The sequence below is a fragment of the Dromiciops gliroides genome, chromosome 6 (assembly GCF_019393635.1).
Source record: "Dromiciops gliroides isolate mDroGli1 chromosome 6, mDroGli1.pri, whole genome shotgun sequence".
NCBI lineage: Eukaryota > Metazoa > Chordata > Mammalia > Microbiotheria > Microbiotheriidae > Dromiciops > Dromiciops gliroides.
The window spans coordinates 200,436,378-200,445,844 of NC_057866.1; positions in this window are offsets into that span (position 1 = coordinate 200,436,378).

The following is a 9,467-nucleotide window of genomic DNA, read 5'->3' on the forward strand; positions in this document are numbered from 1 at the left end:
AACCATTTGTCATTGGTTTAAGAAACAGAGGTAGATCAATAGAACACAGTAGACAAAGGAGAATAAGAAACAATGAATTATAATGCAGGAAACATAAATTACTTAGGAAAATCTATTTGATAAAAATCTGCTGGGAAAACTGGAAAGCCCTCTGGCAGAAATTAAACTTAGTACCACACTTTACTGAATGTTCCTCAATAAATTCAAAATGCATAAAGGACCTTAATATTAAATATCACACACACAAAATTGAAGAATAGACCATATAACTTTCACATTTATGAGCAGTGGGTATATTCTTAACAATGGATAGTGACAATATAAAAATTATTACTTTGATTGAATGAAAATAAAAGGCTTTCTCATAATCAAAATTATTGAATTAAAAATAAGAAACATGGTTGATTTAAAAAAGTATTATATTAACTTTCTAAGATAAGTATTTGGTATCCAAGTTATATGTGCAATTAATATATACATTCATTGTGGAAAAAGATTTATTATGGTGTGAATATCTTTGAATATGTAAAAAAGTACAAATTGTTTTTCAGAATGTTTGGATCAGTTCACTTCTCCACCAGAAGTTTGTTAGTGTACCTATTTTCCATCATCCCCTTAGGACAGGTCTAAGGTGGTACCTCAGAGATATTTTAATTTATATCTCTCCAATCAATAGTGATTTAATACATTTCTCATATAACCATAGATAGCTTTGATTTTTTTTCCTTCTTAAAATTGTCCACTTATACTATTTGACTTATAAATTGAGGAATGGCTCTAATTTTTATAAATTTGACTCAGTTGTATACTTGTTATATATTTGAGCAATGAGGCCTTTTTTTTTCTTGAATAGAATTTTAATTTTCCAAAATATATGCTAAAACAAATTTTAACATCAATTTTTAAAGCAATGAGGCCTTTTATCAGAGAAAGTTGCGGTAAATTTTTTTATATTGTTTTCTTGTCTATGGTACATTTTTAGCATAATGTAGTTTTCCTCACTATCTCATTAAATTAGGTCAGTTTCTGCTTTTACTTTGTCTGAGATCATGATTGCTACCTCTATCTTTTTTACTTCATCTGAAGCACATTACATTCTTTTTTCCTGATTTATCATATTTTCATTTTCATTTTATTATTAAGTAATAAATATTTTTATTTATAGTTTTGAGTTCCATTTTCTATCTCTCCTTCCTTCCCTCCCCTGACCCTTCCCTGGGGCAGTAAGCAATCAGTTATAGGTTATACATATACAATTATGTACAACATTGTCATATAATCATTTTGTACAAGAAAAATTGAATAAAATAATAAAAAATGAAAGAAAATGAAAAACAGCATGATCCAGTCTGTATTCCATTAATATCAGTTTCTTCTGTGAAGGTGGAGAGTACATTTCATCATTAGTCCTTTGGGATTATCTTGGATCATTGTATTGTTGAGAATAGTTAAGTCATTCACAGTTCTTCATCAAACAACATTGCTGTCTCTATGCACGATGTTCTCTTGGTTCTGCTTACTTCACTATACATCAGTTCATACAAGTCTTTCCAGGCCTTTCTGAAATCATCCTCCTTGAACATATTGGATTCTGCTCTATCTCTTTATTTTAATTCTCTCTGTTTGAATGTCTTTCTGTTTTAAGTGTGTCTCTTATAAGCAACATATTGTTGGATTCTGGTTTTGAATCCATTGTTCTCTCTCTCTCTCTCTCTCTCTCTCTCTCTCTCTCTCTCTCTCTCTCTCTCTCTCTCTCTCTCTGTCAGGACAATGAGGGTTAAGTGACTTGCCCAGAGTCACACAGCTGTTAAGTGCCAAGTGTCTGAGGTCAGATTTGAACTCAGGTCCTCCTGAATCCAGGGCTGTTGCTTCATCCACTGCGCCACCTAGCTGCCCCTGTCTGCTTCTATTTTATGAGTGAGCTCATTCCTTTCATATTCACAGTTACTAACCATATTTTCTTCCATCTCATTTTCTTCTGTTTCTTCCTTTCATCCTTTTTATTTGTCCTGACCTTCCTCAAAAACCTATTTTGCTTCAAAGCACTGCCTTCCTTAATCCATCCATCATTCCTTTAATCACCCTACCCCTTTCTTTTATTCCTTTCCCCTCTTAGTTAGTTACTATAGTTATATCTATTCTATGGTTAGAGCTATTCCATATTGAGTAAGTTATATCTATTCCATATTGATTTATATTGTGTTGGATCTCATGAAAGGCTTGGGGGAGTAAGTCCCCCCATAAGCTCAAATCAAAGAGATACTGAAGAATGATGCTGGAATAGCCAGTATTATAAATAATAAAGATTTATTATAAACAATTCACACATAGGTAGCAGAGGTCCATGATGGCAGACAGACAATAAATGATCCTATCCTGATTCCTGTCCCATGAGAGTCTGTGACGGCAGGCAGACAACAAGTGGATCCTGATCCCTGTACTACCCTATCATAAGGGGGCTTCTTTTATAGGGAGGGGCAAAGAAGGCATGCAGGAGAGAGGCCAAGTATACACAAATCCTTCCCTGGGAAACTATTGATAAGAAAATACCCGACTTTCAAGGATGGGCTAACAATATGGCAGCATGCCCAGAAGATGGGCATGCACACATACTTATGTATATATATATATATATATATATATATATATATATATATATATATATATATATATATATATATATATATATATATATATATATATATATATATATATAAAATGTAATGGGGGGGAGAGTTCCTTGTGTGACCCGGCCACATAGCTAAAGCCATAGTACCCCACAGTTTGTGTATGTATGAATATATATATAGTGGAAATTTATTTTGATTTGGGGACCCTACCTTTAGGCTGAGATTAGAAAGCCTTAGGCCCTCAGGGTCTCTTCTGTGTGGGAGGGACTGGTGCCCCTCCCCCTCTGCTTCAGCTGAGCCAGAAAGCCCTGTGGGCTGTGCAAGACCCTGGGTCAGACAGCTGGGGGAAAAAAGCCCCCAGCTCCCTCCTACCTGAGGGAGCTATCGGAGCTATCCGAGAGATCCTGGCCTCCTCCAGGCTGGGCCCTGGTGTAGCACGTGATGCTGGAGTATCCTCTGCCCCCCCCACCAGCTACAGCCCTGGCTGGCAGATTAGCTTGGTCTGTGGGGGCGCAGGAAGCCCCGAGATTTGAGTGGAGAAAAGAAAGGTATATATAGACCTGGGGGTTAGACTTTGGGGGACGGACATGATAGAGAGACCAAAGGAGGGGGATGAGACGAACAGTAACGCAGGACTAGGAGCAAGGAGGAAAGGCCAGTGGACAATATGTATATGTATATGTACACCTATATGTATGTGTGTATGTATGTGTGTGTGTTTCTCACTTAGGATCATACAACAAATATGTACCAAAATGCAAATTCAAACCCAAGTCCTCTAACTCCAGATGTAGGGCTTGTTCTGTTATACTTTTTCAACTCAATCTTCACTGCCACAAATTCATATTTTTATTCTTGAATTAATAAAAAAATATTAAAAGTTTATTATACACTTACTGTGTTCTGGGAATTCTGCTAAATACTGGTGATATACAAAAAAAGAGACAATTTCTATATTCAGGGAGCTCACATTCTAAAAGAATGAAGCAACACAAGTAGGGGAGTGCTAGCTAAGGGTAGGAGAATTGATTTGAAGAGTCACAGTGATTGTGATAGGATAATTGATTGTAATACCTCCTCCAGTAAAAGAAAGATGTGAAGGAAATGGCTAGACTGGACAACTATATAGGATCTGAAGTTGAAACTGAATCTGGGGTTACTAGGTATATGTTGTGGGATAAAGGAGGTACTTTAAACTCAGTCATCAATCAAGATGTCAAGGGCAAAAGTAACACTGATTCCAAAGATGAGTGTATTAACTTTCCTAAAAACTGGGACTATGGATTCTGGATGTCAGGTCAGGTGCCAAAGATCAGTGCAAGAGATGCTGATCCAGGTAGAGAGAAATAAGGCAAGACAGTTTCACAATGGTTTGTGTGCATGGATAGATGGGATATGAAGGTTAAGCTTGATGTAGGGTATGGAGTCAGTTTCCTTAATTGATTCCCTATTGAATTTTCCACAGGGGAGGTTGGAAAGTCACTATAAGTTTTAGGTTTTTCTACTAAAACCTCCCCTATCAACCTTCTACATCCTCATTGGCATACTTGCTTCATAGTTCACAGAGAAATAAAGGCCCTTTGCCTTAAGTTCCCTTTTCGCCTTCATTGTACATATCAAAATTTCTTGACATCAACCCCATTCTTTTCTTAATGACAGTCTCTGATGAAGAAGTGGCCCTTCTTCTTTCCAGTGCTAACCCTTCTACTTATGCTTTTATTCCTACCCTCTTTTCATATCATTGAAAAGTTTTATGCAATAATTATTACTTCTCTCAAAGATCTTTAACCTCTCTATCTACTGGTTTGGTTCCTTCTGCCTATAATATACCTACTGTTAGCCTTCAGAAAGCTTCACTTGACTCTGTCATTCCTTCAATGCACTATCCTATATATTTTCATCCTTTCACAATAAAACTAGAAAAATTCAACTATACTTATGGCTTCTACTTCATCTCTTCTCACTCATCTCCTGTCCAGCTTCTAAATTCAACATTCAACAATAACTGATCTCTCCAAAGTTACCAGTATTCTCTTTTCCAAACCTAATGGGTCTTTCTTAGTTCTCATCCTTCTGTGAAATTTTAGTGTATTGTCTGGAATATTGTTCCCTCTATTCATTTTTGGAATAATGATCTCTTTTTATTCTCTGACCAGTTCTCCTTTACTAAATGATCTTCTATATTCCATTCTATGAGTGTCCCCCAAAGGCCTGTAATTGGAATTCTCTTATTTCCCTATATTCTCTCTTGGTGACTTCAGTTTTCATGAGTCCAATTATTTCTACACAGATGACTTCTAGGTCCACATGTTTAGATCCAGTCTCTCTCCTCAGCTCTATTCCTGAATGATCAACTGCCTGATGAACATTTCCAAATGCATGTTATATAGGCAATTCAAACTTAAAATGTCCAAAACACAATTCATTATTTTCCTTCTCAAATATATAGGCTTAGAATGAGTATGGTTCCAAACCCAAATGCCTTTAGTGAGCCTGGTAACTCTTTAATGTTGATATTTTCCCCATAAAATTATATATAATTCTAACATTTTCTAGACCTCAAGAGTCAACAAACAGTTCTCCTTTCATTCAAAACTCAATTGAAAGCCTGACAAACCTAAGTAGACTCAATAAATACTAGACACTGGTACCAAAAGTTTTAATTAAAACATTTCTCTACCAAAATATAAGAGATCAAATGATATGAACACGGAGTCCTCATAAGAAAAATTGTAAGATATTTAAATTATTCTAAAGAATACTTCAAAATCACTAGTATTCAAAGAAATAGAAATCAAAAATGTAAAATCAAAACAACCTCAACCTCAGAAAATTGGCAAGGTGACAAAAGACATGAATGGTTAATTTTGGAGAAGTTGTGAGTATAAAGGTATACTAATATGTTATTGGTGGACCTGTCAATTGGTATCACAATTTTGGAAAGCAACTTAGATTTATTCAAATAAAGTATGTAAAATGTCCATACTATTTCACCTAGATATTTCACTACTTGACTTATTTCCCAAGGAAATCATTGATAAGCAGAAAATCTTAATATATACCGAAATATTTATATTAGAACTTTTTGTGGTAACACAGAATTGGAAACAAAGATAATTCCCATTAATTGGTAAATGACAAGTAAATTGTGGTAAATGAATGTAATGAATACTTCTGCTTTGTAAGAAATAATGAACATAATGAAAATTATGTAAATTGTTGCAAAATGAGGTAAACAATCAAGAAAACAATATGTACAGTGACTACAATAATGTTGTTAGGAAGAAAAATCACAAAACAATAAAAAATGTATGTTGCAAAATTACAAAAAATAAGTGTGGCTCCAAAGAAAACATACAAGACTATACCTTTGCAAAGGTAGAGGGTATACAGGCATGGAGTATTGTGTATGTTGTCATATTTTAAAAATATATTACTTAGCTATGCTGATTTTTTCTCTTCTTTTTATTTCCTCTTCTAAAATCTTTATTATATAGGATGACTATTTGGGAGGGCAAAGGAGGACATAGGGAAAATTTAAACAATGTGAAAATAGATAATAAAATTTTATATAAAAAACTTTATGTATCCTTGTTCCTGATAAAACAAGAATAAAAGGAAATATTTCATTGTTCCTTTTGTTGTGCTCATGAGTCAGCTTTCTTTCATTATATTTAGAATTTATTTTCAAAATTACATGTAAAATACAAATTTTGACATCAATTAAAAAAATTGTGTTCCAAATTCTTTTCTTCCCTCCCCTCCAAAAAAAGGCAAGCAATTCAATATAAGAAATACACAAGCAGCCATGCAAAAAATTTCCACATTAGCCAGGTTGTGAAAGAAAATAGACAAAAATAAAACTTCAGATTAAGGAACTAACAAAAAAAATTTCAATCTGTATTCAAATACCATCAGTTCATTCTCTGTAGACAGATGCAGTTTTCATAAGACCTTCAGAGTTGTTTTGGATAATTGCATTGCTGAAAATAACTGAGTCATTCATATCTGATCATGTCACAATATTACTGTTATTTTGTATACGGTACATTTCACTTTGCATTAGTTCATGCAGGTCCTTCCAAGTCTTTCTGATAGCATCCTGCTCATCATTTGTTTTTTATAGTAAACAACATTTTCGTAGTACTTTAAAGAGAGGTTTCCTTACAATCAACCCATGAGGTTGATTATTGTAACAACAGTAAGAGATATCATTTATATACTACCTTCTACTTGACAAAGAATTTTCTTCACAGTAGCCCAGCAAAGTAAGTACTATACATTTTGCCATCATCAATCATCAATCATCAATCATCAATCAATCCTCATCATCATCTTCAGTCAATCCTCATCATTGTCAATCAATCCTCACCTTCATTCAATCCTCATCATCAATCAATCCTCCTCAGTTAATCCTCATCTTCCTCCAATCATCATCAATCCATCCATCATCACCATCAATCATCATCTTACATTACTCTTGCCCCTGTCTCAAAATATTTTCACATTCATTATTATTTATAAAGGAGTGGGACAGTGTTTTGAGATCTCTTTCAGGAGGTGATTGGTGCATTCTTTCAATTTCTATTTTACCTTCTGCTTCTAGAATATCAGGGCAATTTTCCCTGACAATCCCTTGGAAGATGATTTCTAAGCTCTTATTCTGATCATGGTTTTCAGGGAGTCCAATAATTTTCAAATTACGTCTCCTGGATCTATTTAACAAGTCAGCAGTTTTTCCAAGAAGTTGTTTCACATTGCCCTCTTTTTTTATTCATTTGGATTCGCTTTATCGTGTTCTGGTTTCACATAAAGTCACTAGCTTCCATTTGTTCAATCCTAATTCTTAGGCAATTATTTTCTTCAGAAAGCTTTTCCATTTGGATTTCCAAGCTGTTGATTTTTTTCCCATGACTTTCCTACATCATTATCATTTCTCTTTCCATTTTTTCTTCTACCTCTCTTACTTTATCTTCAAAGTCCTTTTTGAGTGCCCCTTGGCCTGAGACCAATTCATATTTTTCTTGGAAGCTTTGGATATAGGAGCCCTGACACTGCTATCTTCCTCTGAGGGTGCACCTTGATCTTCCTTGTCACTAAAGAAACTTTCTATGATCCACAACTTTTTTCTGCTTGCTCATCTTGCTAGGCTATTTCTTCATTTTCAGCTCCTTCTTAAAGTGGGGCCCTGCTTCCAGGCTACACTGTCCCAAGCTTCAGGGGGTCCCAGTTGGTACAATTTAAGGAGGGGAAGGTTCTTCACTTGCTTGGCCTATGCTCTGATCTGTACATAACCCTGAGGCAACTTGCTAATTAACCAGGCAACAAAATTTTGTTTCTTGTGGTTGTTAGCTCCAAGGAACCTATGCCCCCCCTCCCCCAAACTGGGCTGAAGCCAGTCAAGATTTCTTCCTGGTTCCCCGATGAGGTAGAACAACTGAATTTCATCTCAGCTCCAACAGAAACCCCTGTAGCTCTCTCTCTCTCTGCCCCCTCCTCTGGCCAGCTGTTTGGCCTTTTCACCAGACCATGATCTTAGTTCCAGAGGACTTCAGCACTGCAGGTGATTCAGATTATCAGGGGTAAATTTCTCTGGCGCAGCCTTCCTGGGGCCGGCATGGTCTGTGTGAGACTGTGGGATTGAGGCCCCTCCTGCTAAACTTCTAATCCATCTTTGGCTGGAAAATGATCTCAGTCCATCCTTTTGTGGGTTCTGCTGCTCCAGGAATTGTCTTATGGTTGTGTTTGGAATTTTTTGCAGTAATTGTGTCAGAGTTCTGAGCACTTTCATGAATTAGGTTTCAAGCATTAGTAATCATAGACACAGAATCTTAGAGTTGGCAGGTACCTTGAAGGTCATCGATACTTGAACTGGAATCCCATCTACAACATATCTCAATTACATATTTCAAAAAATTAACATTCTTTTTACAAAATGGAATTTCAAATTCTTTTCCTCCATCCTACTCCTATTCCACCCCTTGAGAAGGTGAGGAATATAATATCAACTATAATGTGAAATCATGCAAAACTTACCAATACATGCCAATGTTTCCATGTTGGCCATGTTGTAAAAGAAAACACACACACATGCAAATAAGAAAAATAAAGAAAGTTAAAAAATATACTTTAATCAGCAGTAAGAGTTTATCAGTTCTTTTTCTGGAGTTGGATAGAATTTTTCATCATGGGTTGTTTGGAATTATCTTGGATAATTGTCTTTTTCAGAGTAGCTCAGTTTTTCACAGTTGATCATCATTACAATACTGTTGTTACTATGTACTATGTTGTTATGATTCTGCTAACTTTACTTTGAATCAGTTCATATAAGACTTTTCCTCCAGCATTTGTTATTTTCCTTTTCTGTCATACTAGCCAATCTCATAGGTATGAGGTGACATCTCAGAGTTCTTTTAATGTAAATTTCTCTGACCAATAATGATTTAGATCATTGTTCATGTGACCATACATAGCTTTGATTTCTTCTAAAAACTGCCTGTTCATATCCTTTTGCCATTTATCAATTAAAGAATAGTCCATTCTAATTTTAGATTGCTCCAGTTCTTAGAAAGTCTTTTTCCTTATATTGGTCTTCCTTTCTTTTCTTTTTCTAACATCCACTCATTGCTCCTAATCCTGTCCACATATCTAAGCCTCTTCCACATGAATACCTTTCAAGGACATGGAAATTATTATCAAATCTTTCTTGTTCCTTTATTCCAGGCTAAACTCTTTCAGTTCTTTCAACTAATCTTCACAAGGTATGAGCTCTAGACCCTTCACCAGCTCTTTGCCTTCTTCTAGATATTCTTCAGTTTATCAATCTCCTTCCTAAAA